Genomic DNA, 21,086 nt, shown 5'->3' with positions numbered 1-21,086 from the left:
GTGAGCTGCACTTTAAGGGGGGGAAGAGCCGCATGCGGCTCGTGAGCCACGGGTTGGCCACCCCTGCCCCTTGTTAATCTGTCAGGCTCAGGTACTCTGTCAGGAAGTATGTATTCTGAGCCTTTTAGTAGTCAGCTTGCAAATAGCCATTGGAGATTAAGATGGATTGAGTCGTGCTTCTCTGTTGTGTATCTGTTTGGGGTTCTTGGTGGGATTGTTCTGAATTCTAAGAATAATGTAGACGTTACCACCTCTCAGCAACAATATTTTATTTTTATCTCCCTTGACTGTTTATATTCTGAGAAATGAACTTTGTCTGACTTGTCTACTGAGATTATAAACGGGCTAACGCAGAGACTGCATAGTCCCCACTACAATGAGAACAGCTGTTGACAGCGGCATAACAGAAATAATGAGTGTTGGCTACTAGCCGTTAACAATAGCTGTTACCTTTTATTTTTAAGTTTATTTATATTCTCTTGGTGTACAGGTAGGGTTGCCAGATGGCTGAAAGAAAAATATCGAACACCCCTCCCCCCCAAAAAAAAACCTACCGGGAAAAAATGTTGTTGAAAGAAAAAAAAAGGGGGTGGCGGGGCAAGTTGTTGGGGGGGGGGAACCCCTCCAAGAACCTGGATCACTGCTAGCGGTTACCAGGTAATCATTTAAAAAAAAAAAAAAAAAAAAAAAAAAAAAACAAAAAAAAAAAAATCCAAACACGCTTCTGGGGGGGCGGTGGCCAGGAAGGGAGTGCTGCTGGTTGGGAAGTGGGGTGGTGTCAACGGGGCTTGCTGGGGGAAATTGGGGGGGGGGGGAAGCCAACGGGAAGCAGAGCTGGTCGTGGCGGGTGGGGGGTCGGGCGGAACAGGGCTTGCCGTGGGATATTTGGGGGGGGGGGGAACCATCCAGAAGGAGGTGGGACTGGCCAGGAGTAAGGGGGGGGGGGAAGCAGAGCTGGGGAGGATCAGGGGCCGCGAGGGTGGCCGGGAGGAAAGGAAAGCGGGAAGCAGAGCTGGCAGAGGGTGAGGGAGGGGGGCAGAGAGTGCAGCGGCGCTGGCCTGGAGGAAGGGGCGGGGAGAGGTGCAGCAGTGCTGACCAGGGAAGATCAGGAAGAGGAATGGGCCGGCGGGAAGCAGAGTTGGGGGGGGGGTGCAGCGGCGCTGGCTGGGGGAGATCAGGAGGGGAGGTGGGGGAGAACCGGCCGGCCTGGAAGGGGGTGGTGGTGAGCAAATTGGCTGGCAGGGAGTGGGACTGACCTGGGCACTTGCTGCCTGTCCTGCATAGGCTCCTGGCGACGCATGAGTGAGGAGAAGGCTTCCCCTCCTCCTCACGCTCAATCGACTGAGGGCTCCTGGCGGCAATCGTGGCCCCGCCTCCCATCTGGGACTCCCCGCCAGGCTTCTGTCCAGTGCGCAGCCGGAAAAATCACAAAATACTGGATATTGCACATGTTCGGTATTTTCTGATTTTTTTTTACTAGACAGAGCGCAAATACTGGACTGTTCGGTACAATACCGGACACCTGGCAACCCTATGTATAGGCAAATTCTAGTTGTAGGTGCCTCTTATGGCTGCGTGTATTAGTGGGAAGCAGTTTTTGGCACTGAAAAATCCACTAACATAAGCAAGGCATTGATGGGGATGTTGCCAGTGCTGCATGTTATGCTCCACGCTAACCTTCACAGTTAGTAGCTCGGAAGAGTTACTGAAGTTGGGGGGGGGAGGGCAAAGGTGTAAGACAGGTCATCTATTTCCCATGGAAGTTGTGACCCAGAGACTTCTTGTTATAAGATGGCAGAAAGCACAGAGGGTGCCTAACCTGTATTAAAGGGATATCTTGGGTCTGATATGTGCATATTATCACACTAAAGGATAGCATGCGAGGGGCCAGTTGCATTCTGGACATCATAATCATTGCAAAATAATGTAGCAATCTGAAGTTATGTCTTCATACAAAAAAAATGTTTGTAAGATCTTGAAGGTATGTTAGGACTTTAGGAGGTGATACATCTCAGACTAGGGATGTAAATCTCATTTAAAACATATGGCCTGCCGCATCAGCACCTCACCCTATGGCATGGCACCATGGGCCCAGCAGGGTTCAAGCAGGGTTGTTGTGGGGGGGCTCTAGTGCTTACTAGTTAACCCTTTACATGCCTATCTCAGACAGGCTTCTTTCAGGCAGGAGGTAACAGACATCCTGCCTGGGTCTTGTGTATATGTATATATAGTTGCTTTGAAATGTATGCCTATTTATGTGTTTGTATTAGATACATATGCATTGTAATGTGTGCTCACCTCATTTTTTTCCCTATATACTCCCTTTTTACATCCAATAATTGTAAAATTGGGCATCCTGTTTCTGAATAAGGATAAAAGATTGTCCCAAGATAGTACATGATATAGTGGCTCAGATAGACACCTGTGAGCCTTTGAATGAGGAGTCAAGTTGGCAGCGTAAGTTGTCCCATGAATAAGATCACAGATAAGCATGGCATTGAAATGCTGGAAGGATTTGATGGATGAACCTGGGGACTAGATCCTTCAGTGGCTATTGGGCAACATGGTTAGAGATGCCATGCAACACTCTGATCTTGGTCTCCCTAAACTTCTAACTATGAGAAGCATTTTGACAGTGTGACAGACCAACTAACCTGGGCCAGTCCAATAAATAAACTTTATTTCATTATAAGTGGACCTCATTGTTGCATGTCAAGCAACTGGTAAGTGGGATTGTATATCTATAAATGCTGCTCATGTCCAGTAAGGAGTAGCTGGAAGCTCCTGAAAGATTCTTTGAAGGTTGGTTATTGGACTGTGTAGAGAGCAAAAAAGTGGGGCCTATGTTAGGGATGTAAAATCCTGATTAAAAAAGTTAACCGGTTAAATGGTATGTTTAACCAGTTAACCAGAATTCTGTTGTGGGGAGGGCGGGGAGCTACTGCAGCTCAGCTGTGCCTGCCAGGCCCTCTGTGCCATGGCCTGCTCCAGCCAGTCCAGGTTGAGCCTGCACCATGGGCAGGGGCTACTTCAGCCAGGGAGGGCCCACTGCACTGTTCCATGGGTGGAGGCTGCTCCAACTGGACTGCCAGTTACCTGGCTACTCCGGTAAGCATGCCAATAAGGTGAATGTTGGCTTACAGGAGAGTGCTAAATATAACTCACACCTTCTAGGTGTAGTGCACTGTCCCATCTAGTGGTACTGAGACGCTAAGGTTTAACTCAAAATAAGCTATGCAAATTGAGCTAAATCAATTGCGTAGCTTATTTTGAAATAGCTTTTCGAAATAGGGAGCGTCTACACAGCACTGATGTCAAAGTAGAGCACTCTTCCTCTGACTTCCCTTATTCCTCATACAATGAGGGTTACAGGAATCAGAGTAAGAAGACCTCCAGCTTGACAGTATTTTGACACAATTTTGAAATAACTGCCTGCTGTGTAGATGTGGACTAAGTTATTTTGGAATAGCGCTAGTTATTTCTAAATAGTGTTGCAGTGTAGACGTACCCTACAGAGGTAATAATGAGTCTTCATTTAATAGCCAGCTGGCTAATACACTAAGGTCCAAAGGTCCCAGGTTTGATTTTGCCTGCACATCTGGGAGTCTACTGGTGCTACACTTCTGCTGCTTAGTGCTGGCAGAGTTAGAGACCAGATCTGCAGACAAGGCTTCCTCATGCTAAAGGCAAGTACTAGCAAGGTCTCTCATCTTTTGGTACCAAGGGAATTGAAAGTCGCAGCACGGTACTAGGGTAGGGTTAGCACTGTACCACTTCATTTGCATTTTGTATGAGAATCAAAACTGAGGTCCTGAAAGATTAATGACGATCTGATCCCAAGATCCCATTAAAGAGACAATAAAACTATTTACAGTAATAGGTATGTCGGCCCCATGTGTCCTGGCAGGGCTTATGTTCAAGATACCTAAAATTTCTTTGCTGTTTCGACTGAATACCATAATTTTCTCACTTTCTGACTTCAGCTGTTCTGTGGTATTACATCCACTTTTAAATAGCTACTGTGTTCCACTACAGAATTTGTTTGAAATTTAATTCTTGTCTATACTTTGTAAAACATTTGAGATTCTTTATGGTGGAAAGCACTATCCAATATTGAAATAGTGATGTATTGTATGAATGCTACACTTTATTTTTGCACGAGTGCCAACTGTGCTGCTATATGAATGCTGGATTTAGCCCTATAAAAGTTCTAAAATAGAAAATCTCCCATTTTGTCAATAGACTCTCAAACAGTGGTCATGAAAATACATATTTAGAAATATTTTTAGATTTTAACTGCTGCTTATGTCCACCTTTAGGATTTTTAATAAAGTGTTTGGGTATAGATCTCAAGAGTTTTAAAAGCGCTCTTATAGGCTGCTGTGTCAATGAGGAATTAGAGGTTTCTTAAATCTCCAGATTATACTATTGCTGTGCATGCATGCTGTTTACATTCTGAAATTAATTTTAAATTGTAATTAAGAGGAGCTTCACTTTTTAACTGCTTTGCTGCTTGTCCCTTTCTCCATATGTTGTGATTCTTGATGAATGATGTTCTGTTATTGTGTATCTGTTGTGAATTAGCACAATTTTAAGAGTTTACTTTTAAAATCATGTAGGAAAACCTTTGAAAGGGTTTATATGTGGGTTTTTGTTGTTAATTTCTGCTTTTAGTTGGCATGACTGCATTTTTAAGAAGCTGTTCATTAAACATGTCCAGTACCTTTCATTTTATTTTACTTCTCAAACATCATAAATGATATGTTTCCTGGTTTTAAATTTTATAATAAGAACTGTACATGGCAACTCCAACTTTCCCATTTTTTATGCCTGAACAAGGAAGGATGCTGTATTAGTGATGTGCCCCCGGAAGGGGGAAGTCCACTATCTCGAGAAAGGAGTTTTAGTAAAACTCCTGGTTCAACATGTCTCACTATTGCACATCTTTTAGCATAGCTCTAACATAAACAAAGAGATAAATTAAATAAAATAGTATCTTTACATTGCATGTTCATGTCATCTTGTGCAACATACACATTCACTGTTACTACACAATTACATTTAAGCCCTCAAAATATTTGATTGGACTTCAGTAATTATTTGTTTAAGGAAACAATTTTGTAACTAGATTACGAGTTAAATCATGAAAGATGTGTGTTCTGAATATAGTAGCAGTTTTGTACAATGATATTCCAAGAACATAAATTCAAGGCTAAATTCTACTTTCTAGTTAGAAACCCCAATGAAGTAAATGCAGTAACTGTGAAAAGATGTTACGGTATGTCTACACTTGCACCCTCTTTCCAGAGAAGGATGCAAATGAAGACATTCAAAATTGCAAATGGAGCCGGGATTTAAATATCCCGTGCTTCATTTGCATATCTGCATTATGGTGCTATTTTGAAATAACAGATGCTGTTAAGACGTGGTTATTTGGAGAGAAAACCCTTCTCTCGCTCGAAATAACTGGTATACCTCATTGTATGAGGAATAAGGGTTATTTCGAAAGAAGGGTTTTCTATTGAAATAACTGCGTCTTAACAGCGTCTGTTATTTCAAAATAGCACCATAACGCAAATATGCAAATGAAACATGGGATATATAAATCCCAGCTTCATTTGCAATTTTGAATTTCTTCATTTGCATCTCTCTCTCTCTCTCTCAAGAGGGTGCAAGTGTAGACATACCCTCAGTGAAAAGAACATTTCATCTTGTAATTCTCATTTTACGTTTGGCTCACCCCACTTGGAAGGATAACTCAAGATTTTAAAGTATTGGTGTAAGATCATATTAAAGTTTAGCTGGAGTCTGATATTTACCTCTCTTCAAACTATCAAGGGAAAAAATTGAGTAAAAAAAGGGTGGATTTGTCATGGTCAGTTAGCTATGTTATCATTTGGACTTTTCCTTTTTTAAGGTACTGATAATAGTTTCTAGAAATGGGTTGTACAACTTTCGCAAATATATGGTGATTTAGCCCATGCACTTTAATCCTGAAACCATACTGGTTATCAATAGTTTGATTTTGTCTGCTAAATCAGAGTAACCACATGAAGTTCATTTCTTTTGTGATCTATGCTACATTTGAAACTTGGTCTACAGCAGCTCTTACTAATTTACCCCTATGTATTGAAATGTGGGCTATCAGAAGGGGGGAAAAAAAACCCTGTCAGCAGTATTACTGCTAATTAGGCTTGAAAAATGCTTTAATTGGAAGAATTTTCAACCCAGTGAAGTGAAAGGTGCAACTTTTAGAAATAAACTAACACTTTGAAAAATTCTTTGAATGTTTTCTTCCTTTAAGCTCATTGACACATGTCCTGCAATTTCACAACTTCATCTCATTTACATAATTTACTAATTTTATCACCCGGGTGTTAGTCTGTGTATGGGCAGTGCCCCTAAATTTTGCATAGAAAAAGACTCAAAAGGTCTAAATATTTTTATTTTTAATACTGGTTATGTAATTGTAAAGGGTAGATGCTCAAAAAGAAGTATATAGGCTGTATTGGCACTAGAGAAATTTTTGTTACAGCTGAAATATTCCCAAAATAGAAGTTCTCCACTAGATAACTATGCTGAGTTATTGACTTATTTTATTTTGGCTTTTTCTCCCCCTCCTATGCAATACATTATTTTTTGTACACAACAAATGCAACTAGAATCTCTCCATACTTCCATAATTTAAAAACCTGCTTAGTTCTTTCCCTTATTTAAAATGTTTGTCTCATTTTTGAGTTTGAAATACATTAAGAAATAAAGCTATTTTTCTTATTTGCAAAGAGAATGAAAGCAACAAATATACTGGAACGAATAAAATCAACATTATTATCAGAAAGACATAGGAATGTAAGATAGTGATAGAGATGTAGCCGTGTTAGTCTGGCATTCACCTTCCTTTCCCCCCCCCCCCACATCCCCCTTTTGTTCTGTAATGTGATTTGTCCTTTTCATGTGTGTTCATTTTTTTTTAAATTGTATCCTTTGGTATATATGGTTGTGACTATTTTCTTCCATTATTTGATCTGAGGAAGTGGGTCTGGCCCACGAAAGCTCATCATCTAATAAACCATCTTGTTAGTCTTTAAAGTGCTACATAGTCCTGTATTTTATAGGAATGTAAGCACTTGCCAAAATTTTCAAATTTGGATGCCTAGCTTTAGGTACCGAAATCTGTGTTTAGACACTTCAGCACTCTGAGAATTTCAAAGATGGAGGGGAAAAAAAAGTCAAGTGGGCTATTACTTATGCAGCCATTCTTCAGCAGGGAAAGGTGTGAATAAGAAATGTACATTGCCTCATGGAAACATTTCAACCCTCATGTCCCAGGGGCTATGTGCTGCCTATACCCCAGCAGTGGCTATTCCTCAAAGACGGTAGGATGGCATGAGAGACACACACAGTGGGCCTTACTTCACCTCCTTTCCCTCCTCTTGTGTGTCTGCTTATGACAACAACTATCAAAGAACCAAAGTAATGGGGAGTGGTCCTAACTTGTATGCATTATTACTTGTAATCACATGAAAAATATATTTTTCTATAGTTAGTCAATAAACATACTCTATTCTATCTTAACCAATGTGTATTTGGATTGAAATGTGTAGAGAAACTCCATTTGGGATAAGGTTGTTGCATAAAGGATTGATCCACTATGAGATGCACAGAGTACTGTGAAGTACAAGGAATTGGTCTGGGACTAAAAATTTGCAGATGTCGTCCTGCGAGTACTTCGTGAGTGACCTGTCAGAACTTGTTTAGCTGGATGTGACCTGGTGAAGACTGTGTGAGCATCTCTGGGGAGGAGATTGTTCACTAGCAAAGCAATATAAGAGGCACCCCAGGCTGAAATTCCTAAGAAGACACCACTGCTCAATAGTCCACATGATACTCCGGAGAATGTCACCATGCTAAATGTGGAGGCAGCGCCTAGCACAATGGCAGCTGCTGAGTTTAAGATGCACAGAAAAATTGGAGAGCTACAGAGGGAGAAGGAGCCACAAGAATAAGAGAAGGGTGTCAGGCTGCGTATTACCCTGACTGGTTCTACTAAAATGACTTAAACACTGATTTCAATGGAAACTAGCATATTTTCTTATTTTAAACATATGAGGCATATGAATGAGCAGTGTGCATTGAGAATCTTTGTAGAAAGAAGAAACTGCTCTGTTTTCTATTAAGCAAGTCAGTCTTTTGCCTGCATTTTTCAGTTCACTCTTGAGTCAAGGACCCATGTGACTTTCTTGGCAATAGGGATTTTTGTTTGGTCAGTTTATTGAACTGTGAAACTTGGGAGCACTTATTTTCTACAGCTATATATTGCCACTGATAGTATTTTATTGGCACAGTGACCTTCATGTACGTGTAGAGGTTTTTGTTTTTTTAACTTTATATTCTCCTTAACTGGCTGTCATTTAATATAAATGAAGGTCACCATGCCAACAAGGTATTTTCTATAGAATTATATATATGTAGGTTAGAAGACCGATACAGACTCGACGTTCTTTCAGTGAGACTTAAGGTGATATTTCTGTGTCTAAGTTATGTATTTTGTTGCTAGCATGTTATAATGTAAAATAGATTTCCTCAATGAGCTAGTATGTCTGTGCCCCAGATGAATGTATCATCTGACATTCATGACCTGTTCATGGCCTTTCTAGGAGAAATTTTCAAAATCATTTGGAAAAAATCCTTAGCAAACTATTTGGTGCTCTTATCTACTTATTCCCCAATATCAAAGTACATCAAACGTGACAGAATATATTCATGTAGCTTTATCAGCCAAAATGAACAAAAGAATGACTATATTAAGTCAGACCAATGGTCTGTCTAACCTAAATCCTGTTTTCCGACTGGCTGATGCCAAATGCTTCAGAGGTTATGAACAGAACAAGGCCATCTTCTGGAAGTCAGAGGTTTAGAAATACCAAGAACATGAAGTGGCACTGGTGACCATCTTGGTTGATTTGCCATTGATAGACCTATCGCTTATCTATTTTTTTTTAAACATGGTTATATTTTTTGGCTTTTACAACATACCCAAAGAATGAGATCCACAGGTTGACTGCATTGTGTGAAAAAGCCTTTCCTTTTGTTTTAAACATGCTGCTTTTTACATTTCATTGGATGACACCTGGTATGTGAAAGGGTAACAAATGCTTCCCCGTTCACTTTCTCCATACCAGTTATATAAACCACTGTCATATCCCCCCTTAGTTATCTTTTTTCTAAGGTGAATGGTCCCAGTCATTTTAATTATCTTTGTGTGAAAGCTGTTCCATACCCCTAATCACTTTTGTTGGTCTTCTCTGTAGTTTTTCAAATTCGAATACATCTTTATTTACCCAAACTGCATGCAGTATTCAAGGTTCGGTGTACCATGGATTTATATGATGGCATTATTAACAATAACATTCGTAGACTCTAGGAACGTTGTTGTTGTTAATGCCATCCTATAATTCCAAATTTGGAATTCTACAAATTTGTCACCATCGCGGCTTGGCTTTTCAGGCACTTATAAGTTAGTGCACTGGAAGAACGGTAGCCAAATCTGCATATTAGTGTCTTCAATCAGCATGTTGTAATTAATGTACAATACAATTTTTTTAGCATGAATTGTAGGCTGTTTGTGATCCTTCATGGGCTTGTATGTTGTTGTTACAGTGAAATTATGCAATCAGAGTAAGTGTTTTTAATCTTATTATTGGACTTGTGCGACACATTTGATACAAATACCTTCAAACAATATATGTAGATGTGGGCACTGAATGCCTTAGTTGATTGTTAGTGGAATGTAAAACCCCTAAGATTTCTAACTTAAATCAAGGTCAGGTCTATAGTGACCAAGTAAGTAGCTATCTTACTTTTTAGGGATGTGAGAGTGTAATTAGGCTCAGCAGTTAATGTTCACGGTTACATGCAGACTCCTGATATGTGGGGAGCAGTGTGGGGTGGCAGGTATGATCTGGTATGCATGGGGAAGCAGCTTAAATCCTGGCTCCCTGTACTCTCCGGCTCCCAGAGAACAAACTGCCACCTGCGTGTAACTGCTGAATTTTACAGTGGTTACACAGTTACTTAATTATACACATTTTAACATCCCAGGTACTCTTAGAACCTCATTATTAAAATGAGTGCCTTCTCAATATTATAGTTATCCTCGTAACAGCCCTTTGAGTGGGGGAAGTATTAAGTTGTGAGGCACTGAGAGACTAAATGTTTTGCTCTGTCTCACAGGGAGACCCCTGCATGGATATAAAATTTTGTATCCTCATCTGTATCTGCAAAAAGGAGAGACAGCTATCCTCATTCACATCTGCAGATTTGGATACCTGCGGATAAAAAGCGAATACCTGCAAATTTGCAGGTCTCTAGGCACAGGAAGTGCTGCGGTGGAGCAGGAAAATGGATTTGGCTCTTGAGGCTAGTACTTTAGCCACTGGATCAGCCTTCTTGGATTGCGTATCTTTATGGGAGTGCACAAATGGTGCTACAGACGCAGGAAAATACAATTCAGTCTATGAAAGCAAACAGATGAACGGTACTGGACACGGATGCAACATAATAAGCCAAGTGATCATGGTGAAAATTGGCATATGTCATGTTAGTTCCATTTTATGTGAACAATCTTCATCTGTACATCTGCTTGGCCAGCAATGAGGATACTGTATGGCCAACTCTTGATTGCCTTTATGAGTATTGAAATATTAAATTCAGTGTGTGCATGTTTGAGCTAATGCTGCTCATGATTCCAGGAACAGCAGGACTTCACTGTAAATGCCAATATCTCATTTCTTTTCAGTGAGGCTGAAGAAGGCTGATTTCTGTTTTGTATTCTAGCGGTTGAAAACTCAGTGATCCAGAGTTATTACTAAGGAAAGGATGTTGGACTAGTGATCCAAGGCACTGGACTGGGTCCTCAAGGAGAGTTGATTTTATTTCTCAGCTCTTTCAACAACTTCTTTCACGACTCTGAGCAAATCACTTAATCTCTCTGGCGCTTAATTAATTTTTATAATGGTGATCCTTTCATACCCACAACAATACGACAAAATATTCATCAGTGTTTGTGACAGTCTCACAATAAAGATAAAAGCTAGTCAATATTAGTGATATTCCAGATGTTCCAACAGGATAGAAAAAAATTCACCTAGTTTCAGGTTAGATTATAATCTTCATATTCAGCCCAGGTTATTCAAAGTGCTCAGTAAAAGTTTTGTGTGACTGATTTGTGCTTTTGTTTTGCTGGTTTCTTATTTGAGGTTCTTGGGGAAGAAAATGAACCAAAGGGGAAGGGCGGTGAACCCAAGTGAGTCAAAACTAAAGTAAAATATTCGCTTGAAGCCCGTGAACCAACAAAGAGTTGGAAGCTCTAGTTATCACTGTCCTAAACAAATAGTGGGAGAGAATGCAAAGAAGAGAGGTAAGATGAATAAAAATAGCAGCCTGGGAAGGGAAGTGTTTTGAAAAAGAGAGTGGGGGGAGGGGAGAGGAAGACATTGAAATTTGCTTGACTCCAGGTAAGTGAGCAGATGCTTTAACTTGATTCTTATATTCTTTCTACTTGTCTTCCATTTCCCTTCCTTCCACTAATGTCCTGTATTTCTACAAGTAGTCTAGTAGCACCTTAAAGGCTAACAAAACATGGAGATGGTGGTATGAGCTTTTGTGGGCACAACCCACTTCTTCAGATAACCGGTCATCTGAAGAAGTGGGTTGTGCCCATGAAAGCTCATACCACCATCTCCATGTTTTGTTAGTCATTAAGGTGCTACTAGACTGTTGTTTATGTTTTTCCTGTTACAGACTAACTTGGCTACCCCTCTGAAGCTTTTGTATTGCTACATTCACCTTCACTGTATCTCTTACATAGATATTACCCTTCCCCACTTTGCTCTTGTGTTGCCTTCCCATCTGAGTTCAATATGTTGGCAGTCACTTGAAATGTATGAAAAGTTGGAGCTCTGAAGTGCTATGTCATCTCTCCAGGGATTAAGATTTTAGCAAATTCTACTTTGTCTCTTGGAGAGGAAAGGTAGTGAGCTCCCAAATCCACTGGATTCGTGGAAAAACTGTGCCCACTAAATGTATTTGTCTCTTTCTGTGAGAATGCTTTGCTCTTTAACATTTAGGGGCTGAGAATTGTTTTAAAGAGATGGCAGATGTTTTTAAATTGTTGTAATAGATTAGAGTTACTTGGATCTAGCTACTACCCTCTGTTTTGTTTCAGTCCTGCTAAAGTATTTTCTGCACACAAATCTGGAGTGCCCAGATTTCTTTAATGCCTCTCAATCTGATTTGAGGCCTGTAATGTGGAGACATGCAAGTCCTGTTAGATGAGTAATTCCTTCTAGCAATGGCCAATAATCAAGTGTTGACCATGGCAGTGAAGTTGAGTTATGTTTGACCCTGAGAGGAGAATTAACCTAAAAGGTCTTTTGTGTGCAGTGTTGCGGGGCTCCATTCTGCCATTCTTCCTGTTCAGTTTCATTTATTTTAATTTAACTTTGTTTTTTGGATCTATCAAGTACCCATCACTAGTTTGTAGGGGGCTTGCAATACAGTAAACAAAACTAAGAATAATTCCAAGCTGCCATTAAACACAACATAGACAAATTGTGCATCCAGAGTTTCAAAATCAATAACCATTGCAGAAGAAAAAACTAATATAATTCTATTATCTTTCAATCAGAGCTCCTACCAAAAACCCAGTAATAAAGATAAGACAAGATGTGGTTGGAAGGTTAATACATCCAGGCTCTTATGGACTGAGGCAGGAAAACCGTTTTAGATTCAAACACCTATCATATGGTGAAGGCCTTACCAACACTTCTTCCACACATCACCCGTCTGCTCTGAAGCGGTGTCAGCTGGATCACTTCTTTTGACTGGGACTGTGTCAATATATAACATGCTCCAGGGGGCAACTTGGTGCCCCAAAATGAAACATTCTGTGCCCAGTTTTTAAAAAAAATCTGCATATTTTATTTGTGACAATATCACTATGTAATCATGCTCATTTCAATTATTTTGGTAATTTATTTTCAAAATATCTGTCAGCAAATCTTCTTGTCAGAGTAGAGAGATTGAAAAGAAATCCCCATCATTCAGTCCCTGTTTCTCTGCTCCTCCCCCACCAGAGTCCAGCTGTTGGTGCACTTCTTATCCTCCTACCCTCCAGAACCCAGGGGTGCAGAGCAAGAAACAGCCTGATGCTAGGTCCCGGGCTTTTATGGAGTTTCCTGCACTCCACCTCTTTCCTTTTAGGGTACGTTAAGAATCATTCAGCTCCCTCCCCTACTCCCATGAGAAGTGTTTTCTATTTGTGATCTGGCTCTGCTTGGTCCAGCAGCCGCTAGTGGCAGCCAACAGCTCAGCAGCCCTTTTCTATGAGTGGGAATCGGAAGGGAATTTTGCATGATCAACATAAATTTCTCCACAAATTCTTCATTCTCTGGTAGTGGGGAATTCCCTCATGCAGAATGGTGACAGGATATGGTCTCACCATAAACAAGTCATTTAAGGCTTTATTGATCAAAACCAATCCTTTTTAACTTCCAAGTGGTGCTGAGTAGACAACTAGCACAGGTTAACACTTATATGAAGCCAGCAGAAGTACTAGCACTGCATCTTAAAACGCCTCATAATGGGGAGGCAGCTTTCCTGCTGCTTGGATGAGACTGGGATTGGATTAGAGCCAGCTGACTGAATCTCTTTCTGGATCAGACAAAAGATACTGGTGTTTGGCCAATGGGGAATTATCCAAGGATGTGGATCTGGTGTGCTGCTTTGACTATGAGGAGATTCCTATCTCCTGAATCTCAAATTCACAGCCTTCAAGTCCTAGTCAGTCCTTTGCCTCATCTTGATAATCTGGTGCCTGACAGTGTGGCGTTCCTCCCTGCCCCCAGTTTGCTTGGAATATTTTGCTTATATGTGAATCTCCGTGCTTTTGTCATTCTGTATTTCAGTGCACTGGGTTTACCTGTGAAGATCCTCATACTTCAGATCAGATTTTTCAATTCACAGGTATTTCATTGACTTTATAGACTATATTACAGTTTTTCTTCCCACACTCCCAGTTTCTTTCTGGGGTGTAATTAAAGGTATTTTTTAAAATCTGTAGAAGCCATTAGAAATGTGGGTTCTGGATATCAGAGACCCCTTTTTGTGTACTTTAGCCGCTTATTTGAGACACTGGGGGGACAAGAATGTTCTCACTGCAGAAACTCCTCTGTAATTCTTTCTGACGAAGACAGCCTAAAATAGTTGACTTGCGTGGCCTGTTGCAGAGCCCATTTCCTGTGCAAGGAGTTTTGAGGAATGGGAATGTCTGTGGTTTTGCATGGCTGGGAATGTCACTTACATTGATTCAACTGATGTATAGATATATGTTGGGGTTTTCTGGTAATAATTTTTATATATGTGTGTGCCATGAGGTCACCGCAGGCATGTATATGTACACTGTGAAAATGAGTATTCTCAAGTGTGTTTGGTGAACTGATTTATCAAATAGTGTAGTATTTTAGAAAACTGGATTGGTATCTCTAAAATGAGGTATAGTTTGATTGCAAGACACTGAAACCCACAGCAGTGATAGATGTTAATTAATCCCACTTTTGCATGCTATTAATGTAAAGCAGCACAAAATAATCATTAACCAAACATGAATCAACTGTATAATATTTTCATTTTGAGGCAGGGTATTACATATCTGCTTGGTGGGCCTCATTGAGACAGATCTGTATTAGAAATGTTTCAAGTATCTCTGCATTATAGATGGACAAGTCTGACCTTTTATATTAGGGCCTGTCAAACTGATCATATATGGACATCTACGTGTATTTATTGGTAGAGGCAAGATGGGATATTTTTTACCAGCTCTCACCAGTAAGAGTTCAGACTTTTGTCACATATGCATCATGTATCTTGGAATAATGATTAGATGATTGGTTTGATGTTCTTTCTAAACTTTCAAACTTGGATGTCCGTTCAACAGAAGATTTGGGAAATTTCAATTGCCCATTCTCTAATTTTGTCCCTGCCATGAGACTAACCTTTTTTAAAGCATGAAGCAGGCAAAGTACTATGCTGGCATCTTTAATGACTGCTAAATAAAAGAATGTATACAAAACTGGATTTTATTCAGATGGGGAGGGGGAAATTAAATGAATATGCTACCACACTAGAACTTCTTCATCTGAAACAAAAGAAAACAAACAAAAAACCCAAAAGAAAAACAAAAACAGCCCCTCGCCCCTTCATATTAGTTTTATCTGTGGTGTACACCAACAGTAGACGAGGTGAAGTACAGTGTAATGCCATAGGTTATTGCAGCAATAATCAAATGCAGTAAATCAATGAAAGAAACAATTTCCCAAAAGAGACTGCTAGCATATTTTTGTTTCTCTTGTTTTATAGTATTGGGTGAAGAATGTTAGGATTTGTGCTTATGGAAAGATTTCACCAGTGTTACTTCATGTCAAGAATGGAATCTAGAAAAAATGTGGCCAAGATGTAGTGAATTGTGGTGTCATAGGTGGGGTATCCAGAGTCCCTTGTGAAAGTGGTGCATATAACCTGATCAGAACTGTATTGGTTACTGTAGCATTTGGAATACAGGCAGTCCCCGGGTTACGTACAAGATAGGGACTGTAGGTTTGTTCTTAAGTTGAATCTGTATGTAAGTCGGAACTGGCGTCCAGATTCAGACACTGCTGAAACTGACCGCCAGTTCTGACTTACATACAGAATCAACTTAAGAACCCCAGGCGTCCCCAAGTCAGCTGCTGCTGAAACTGATCAGCAGCTGATTCCAGGAAGCCGGGGCAGAGCAACTCTGCCTGGGGCTTCCTGTAGTCAGCGCTGGTCAGTTTCAGCAGAAGCTGACTTGGGGACGCCTGGGGCAGAGCAGCTGGGGTGCTACTGGACCAACCCAGCAGCACCCCATCTGCTCTGCCCCAGACGTCCTGATTCAGCCGCTGCTGAAACTGACCAGCAGCGGCTGAATCAGGACCTGGGGCAGAGCAGCTGCGGTGCTGCCGGGTTGGTCCAGTAGTGCCCACGGGCGCTGCAGGACCAATCGGCAGCGCCCCAGCTGCTCTGCCCCAGAGTCCAAAACAAAAGCCTGGTCTGCTGGGGGGGGGGGGGGGGGGGGGAGCACACTAGCTGCGCGCCCCCCCCCCCCAGCAGACCAGGGACACGGGGAGCAGAGCCGCAGCGGCAGCGGGGTGCCGCGCCTCTGAGGCTTTGCTCTGGCAAAGCCTCAGAAGCGCAGGAACTCGCCCGCTGCTGCCGCTTGGGTCCCGGTGCCTGTGGTCTGCTGGGGACGGTCCCCAGCAGACCACAGGCACCGGCACCCAAGTGGCAGCAGCAGCGGTTCCCGCGCTTCCGAGGCTTTGCTCTGGCAAAGCCTCAGAAGCGCGGGAACCCGCCCGGTGCCCCTGGTCAGCAGACCAGGGGCACCGGAGCAGCTTACGAACGGGGCTTTCTCGCCCCGACTTCCGGGGCGAGAAAGCTCCGTTCGTAAGTGCGGCTCCGACATAAGTCGGATCCGCGTAAGTCGGGGACTGCCTGTATATGAACTATTGGAGTCTTTCAGATGAGTAGCAGAGTAAGCAGATTACCTCTGAATTTTACATGGCAAATTGAGTGTGCTGTCCCCTCCCCCATTTCCAAAATAGTTTGGCTTTATATGCCATATCATGTCAGTCCCACAGACCTAGTAGAATATTTGGCGCAGCATAATTAATTCTTATCCAATACGACCACATCATACCATTTTTTTCTCTAGTGATTTTGTATGTCATTATTTGAGAAGGCAAAGTTTCTCTAATATATAAGCACTAAAACAAATGACAGTAATTATTATGCATCAGTCATATATCTAAATTATTTTTATTACCCAGGCCTATATGTTGGTATGTGCTAGCATACTCAAAGTAAAAACTTGTTATATAATAAGTGGAAAACATTGAAAATCATAATTTGGTGGTAAAAGTAGGAGGCAATACAGTGGGTATTTGAGGGAGATCATCTCACAACTGGCATGGAAAGGGATACAAAAGCTGTACAGAAATTGTGTATAACTTTATTTTAAGATGATGACTCAAATGCTAAGCATTTATTTTCTAATGCTTATCTTTTGATATTTAAATGCTGGTGTGAGTCTCTCCTCCAACACATAGTGTTATTTACATCAAGTTACAGAGAAAAGCATATTACAGCAAGAAGAAAACAAAATTCTTGACAATTGCACTGAAGAGCAAGATGTTTATATAGGGGCAAATCCTAACCCCTTTCCTGCATCTGCTGACACCACAAATTGCAACAGTCCTAGTAGGCAGCAGCCACCCGGCACTGCTGCCTCTCTATCAGCAAAGTCATATGTTGTAAAGTTTGTAGCCCCTTAGATTAATAATGGGAAGAGAGCCCTGATTCCCCTGGACTCAGTCCATTTTAAAGCTTGAGAACTTGGATTGATTTCAGTTACTGAAAAAGTGAAATGCAACAAGAGAAGGGGTTCATGAGGGGAGCCAGTTTAAAAGCCAGCTCCCTGCACAGACTGGCTCCTGCATGCAGCCCCTGTCCATGGGGTGCCTGAGCTCTCCAGGGTCAGGGGCTGCTGCTGCGGAGCAGCCTTCCCTCACCACCGCCCTGTGCTGCTGCCTTTATCTGAGGCTTAAAATCCTGTTGCACCAGCTCCTGCTTGCCTCCCCCTACCAATGCCTCTGTGGGAGACAGCAAGGGCGGGGACACAGAGTCTGCAGAGCTGGCTTAAAAACTGGATCCTTGTGCATATCGGCTTCCGCCTGCTCCCCTTACCTTATGTGCTGTTGCCTCTCTGTTGGTACTTTGTGTATCTCCTCCCTGCAGATCCATCTTCTGGTTTGAGCAGATCTAGCTTTGCTAACGTCTGTCTATAGTTACTGTCTCCCCCTTCCCCCCAAATATTAGCTTTTTTCTGTTGAGCAATTGATATTTTTATTTTTCTGTATATTTATGGCTAAGCTCCACCCTCTGAAAATGGATGCCTGACAAAATTCACTGATTGGTCTCCCATACTAGGTTGCTGCTAATATATTTGGGAAACTTATCCCTAAATACAGCTTTCTATGCTTATGTACTTAACTTTGCCTCATATTCTCGTGTGAGAGTTTCTGTTTGCTGAGATTGTGGATTTGTATATGAAAACTGTAGTCACAGAAACACCCACAATTAAGCATTCAAATAGCTACATGAGCAGTAAGTTGAGGTGTAGACATTTGGATGCACAACTTTGGGTAGCTTGGAGGCACTTTGAAAATTTGGCCCAAATATGCATCATAAATGTCTCCATAATTTTATGTCTTTTCCCAGAGTTAGTGTGTGAAAACTTCCCCTTCCCTTGTTGCATTTCACTTTTTCAGTAACTGAAAGCAATCCAAGTTCTCAAGCTTTAAAATGGACTGAGTCCAGAGGAATCAGGGCTCTCTTCTCATTATTAATCTAAAGGGCTACATACTTTTCAACACGTAACGCTGCTATTAAGAGGAAAGAGGAGGCGGGGTGCCCAAATTCGAAAAAGAAGCCCTTTCCTGCTGTGATGTCTGTAATGCTAAAAGGATATTTAGCAATGATTTCATGGTGAATTGTGAGTGGGGTAATGTAAATTCAGGCAAGCCCACACTGTTCTCACGGACTAAGTGACTAAATGTGGGAGGGAAAAGAGAGGAGGTTGGCTGCGTCCCCAGTTATGACCTGACTCTGTAGCAGAATCAGTCTGCTAACTCATTTTATTTTTCTGCCTTTCGGGCTGAGAGAAAGGAGGAGATCACTGAACCCTGACCCAACTGTGAGATTGGAATTACAATTAGAGAGTCGTAGAGCTACCAACATTTGAGTCACAGCATTTACATTTAAATACATATTTTGTGTGTGTGTTTCTTTAGGATCTTCCCATGCAAGATTTATTAAATACCAGTGTTCAACTCAAGAGCAAAGGTAGTGGTCATTAGGTAGGATATTTTTACTTAATGCTGCAGAGAATCATTAAATGTTTGTAACTGAGGCTACATCTACACTTTTGTTGGCAGAGACAATGCAATTGAAGCACTCATTAGCATTTGTCGCGCTGTCATTTTCAGATCTCTGCCGATGCTTTTTGCGGAAGAGATTTTTGTGCAAAAACAAGCAGTGTAGACAGGGCGTTTTTTTGCGCAAAATAACTCTTTTGCGCAAGATCACTTATGCCTCGAAAAAGGAAGTATACAGGTTCTTGTGAAAAAGGGCTCTGTATACACTGCTTGTTTTTGCGCAAAAACCTCTTCTGCAAAAAGCATTGGCAGAGAGATGCAAATGACAGCACAACAAATGCTAATGAGCGACAAAAGGCTGCAGTGTAGATGTAGCCTAAGTTACAAGCAGCTAGGTCTAATGATGTGGATAAGACATTCCCAAACTATGATTCATGGATCACTTGTGGTCTGTGGTGGGTTGGCTGGCCACATAGGGTATGTCTAGACGACATGCCTCTGCTGACAGAAGCATGTAAAATAGGCTACCCAACACAGTCAATGAAGCGGGGATTTAAATATCCCTGGCTTCATTAAAATAAAAATGGCCACCGTGCTGAGCCGGCTCAGCTGATCGTCAGCACAGCGCGTGAGTTAGGACACGGATCGGTCAACAGGAGAAGCCTTTGTTGACCGCTCCTGTAAACCTTGTTCCACGAGGCATAAGGAAGCAGTCGACAAAGGCTTCCCCTGTCGACCGATCCGTGTTTTGACTATTTGTGCTGACTATCAGCTGAGCCAGCACAGTGCGACGGCCATTTTTATTTTAATGAAGCTGGAGATATTTAAATCCCCGCTTCATTGACTGTCAGGTAGCCTATTTTATACGCCTCTGTTGGCAGAGGCATGTAGTCTAGACATACCCATAGTCAGGGCTAGACAAATAATGCAATCCACTCGCCTGGGGCAAGTAGATTACAACCTGGAAGAGCTGGGTTCAGGCGATCTGCACATGCGCAGAATGATCTGCGCATGCACAAATCGCCACACAAGCACGGCTGGCGAGTGCGGCTCGCCATGGTTTGGCGAGCCCTGCCCATAGTGATGGATATTGTTCTTGTTTCCAGGCCATACATTGCATTAAAATAAGCTAAAGCACTATTACTTTTCTAATGCTACTTCTCCAAGTAAGCCAGTGTTATATCTACCTGCAGGGGCAGATGACCGTTTTGCGGGGCCCTGGGCAGCATAATTCCGCGGGGCCCCCCCTTTGCCACGGCGCATGCGCAGTGACGCCATGCGCATGCGCGGCGGCACCACGGTGCATGCGCAGGGCTTTCTGAAGCACGGGGCCCGGGGCGGCCGCCCCGTTCGCCCTGCCCTATATCCGCCCCTGTGTGCCTGAGAACTATTGTGTATGTGAATGAGAGTGGGGAGTGATTCAGGTAACCATGATGGCATGGAGTGTGGATGATAGGACACTGTATTAAAGATGAGGCCTACGCTACAAAAAAAGTTAAGAACCTCTGACACAGATGAGTCTTAACTTCATGTTTTCTTAAATTTGTATTTGAAAATATTTTAGTATTTCTGTCCTACACAATGACATGTATGTTAAAGTAATCATTCCTACAGCAGGTCTTGCATACCTTTATTAGATTCACATCCTCTTAGACTCTATCCCAACAGCGGTACTTCTGATTTGTTTTAAAAATATTTATAGTAACATTTCCAAGGGTATAGCAGATGTCTGTGATATTCTGGTTATTGTCTGTTTTTAAAAATCAGTGTGCGGAGAAGGGAAAATGGGCCGATGGGCTGCTTATTTGTTGATCCAAGATGGGATAACTTTTTTTGTTTCAATCAAAGAAAAGCAGCCCACAAAACCCAAAGGTCCAGCTAACTTCTGTTTTCAAGTAGGTTTGTTTAGAAATTCCATAGACAGAACACTTACATTTTTGGAGAGCAATGTGCATTTCATTCATATTGATTTTCTTTGGTGTTTTCTGAATTCTTTGCATTGTATTGTCCGTCTCTAAAGCTGGAAGATTTTTTTTTCTCCCTGCAATAGAAAGGGAAAGCTGTAAAGGACCTTGA

This window comes from Pelodiscus sinensis, chromosome 2, assembly GCF_049634645.1.
Source record: "Pelodiscus sinensis isolate JC-2024 chromosome 2, ASM4963464v1, whole genome shotgun sequence".
In the NCBI taxonomy this organism is placed as follows: Eukaryota; Metazoa; Chordata; order Testudines; family Trionychidae; genus Pelodiscus; species Pelodiscus sinensis.
Note: the sequence above shows the minus strand (reverse complement) of the source record.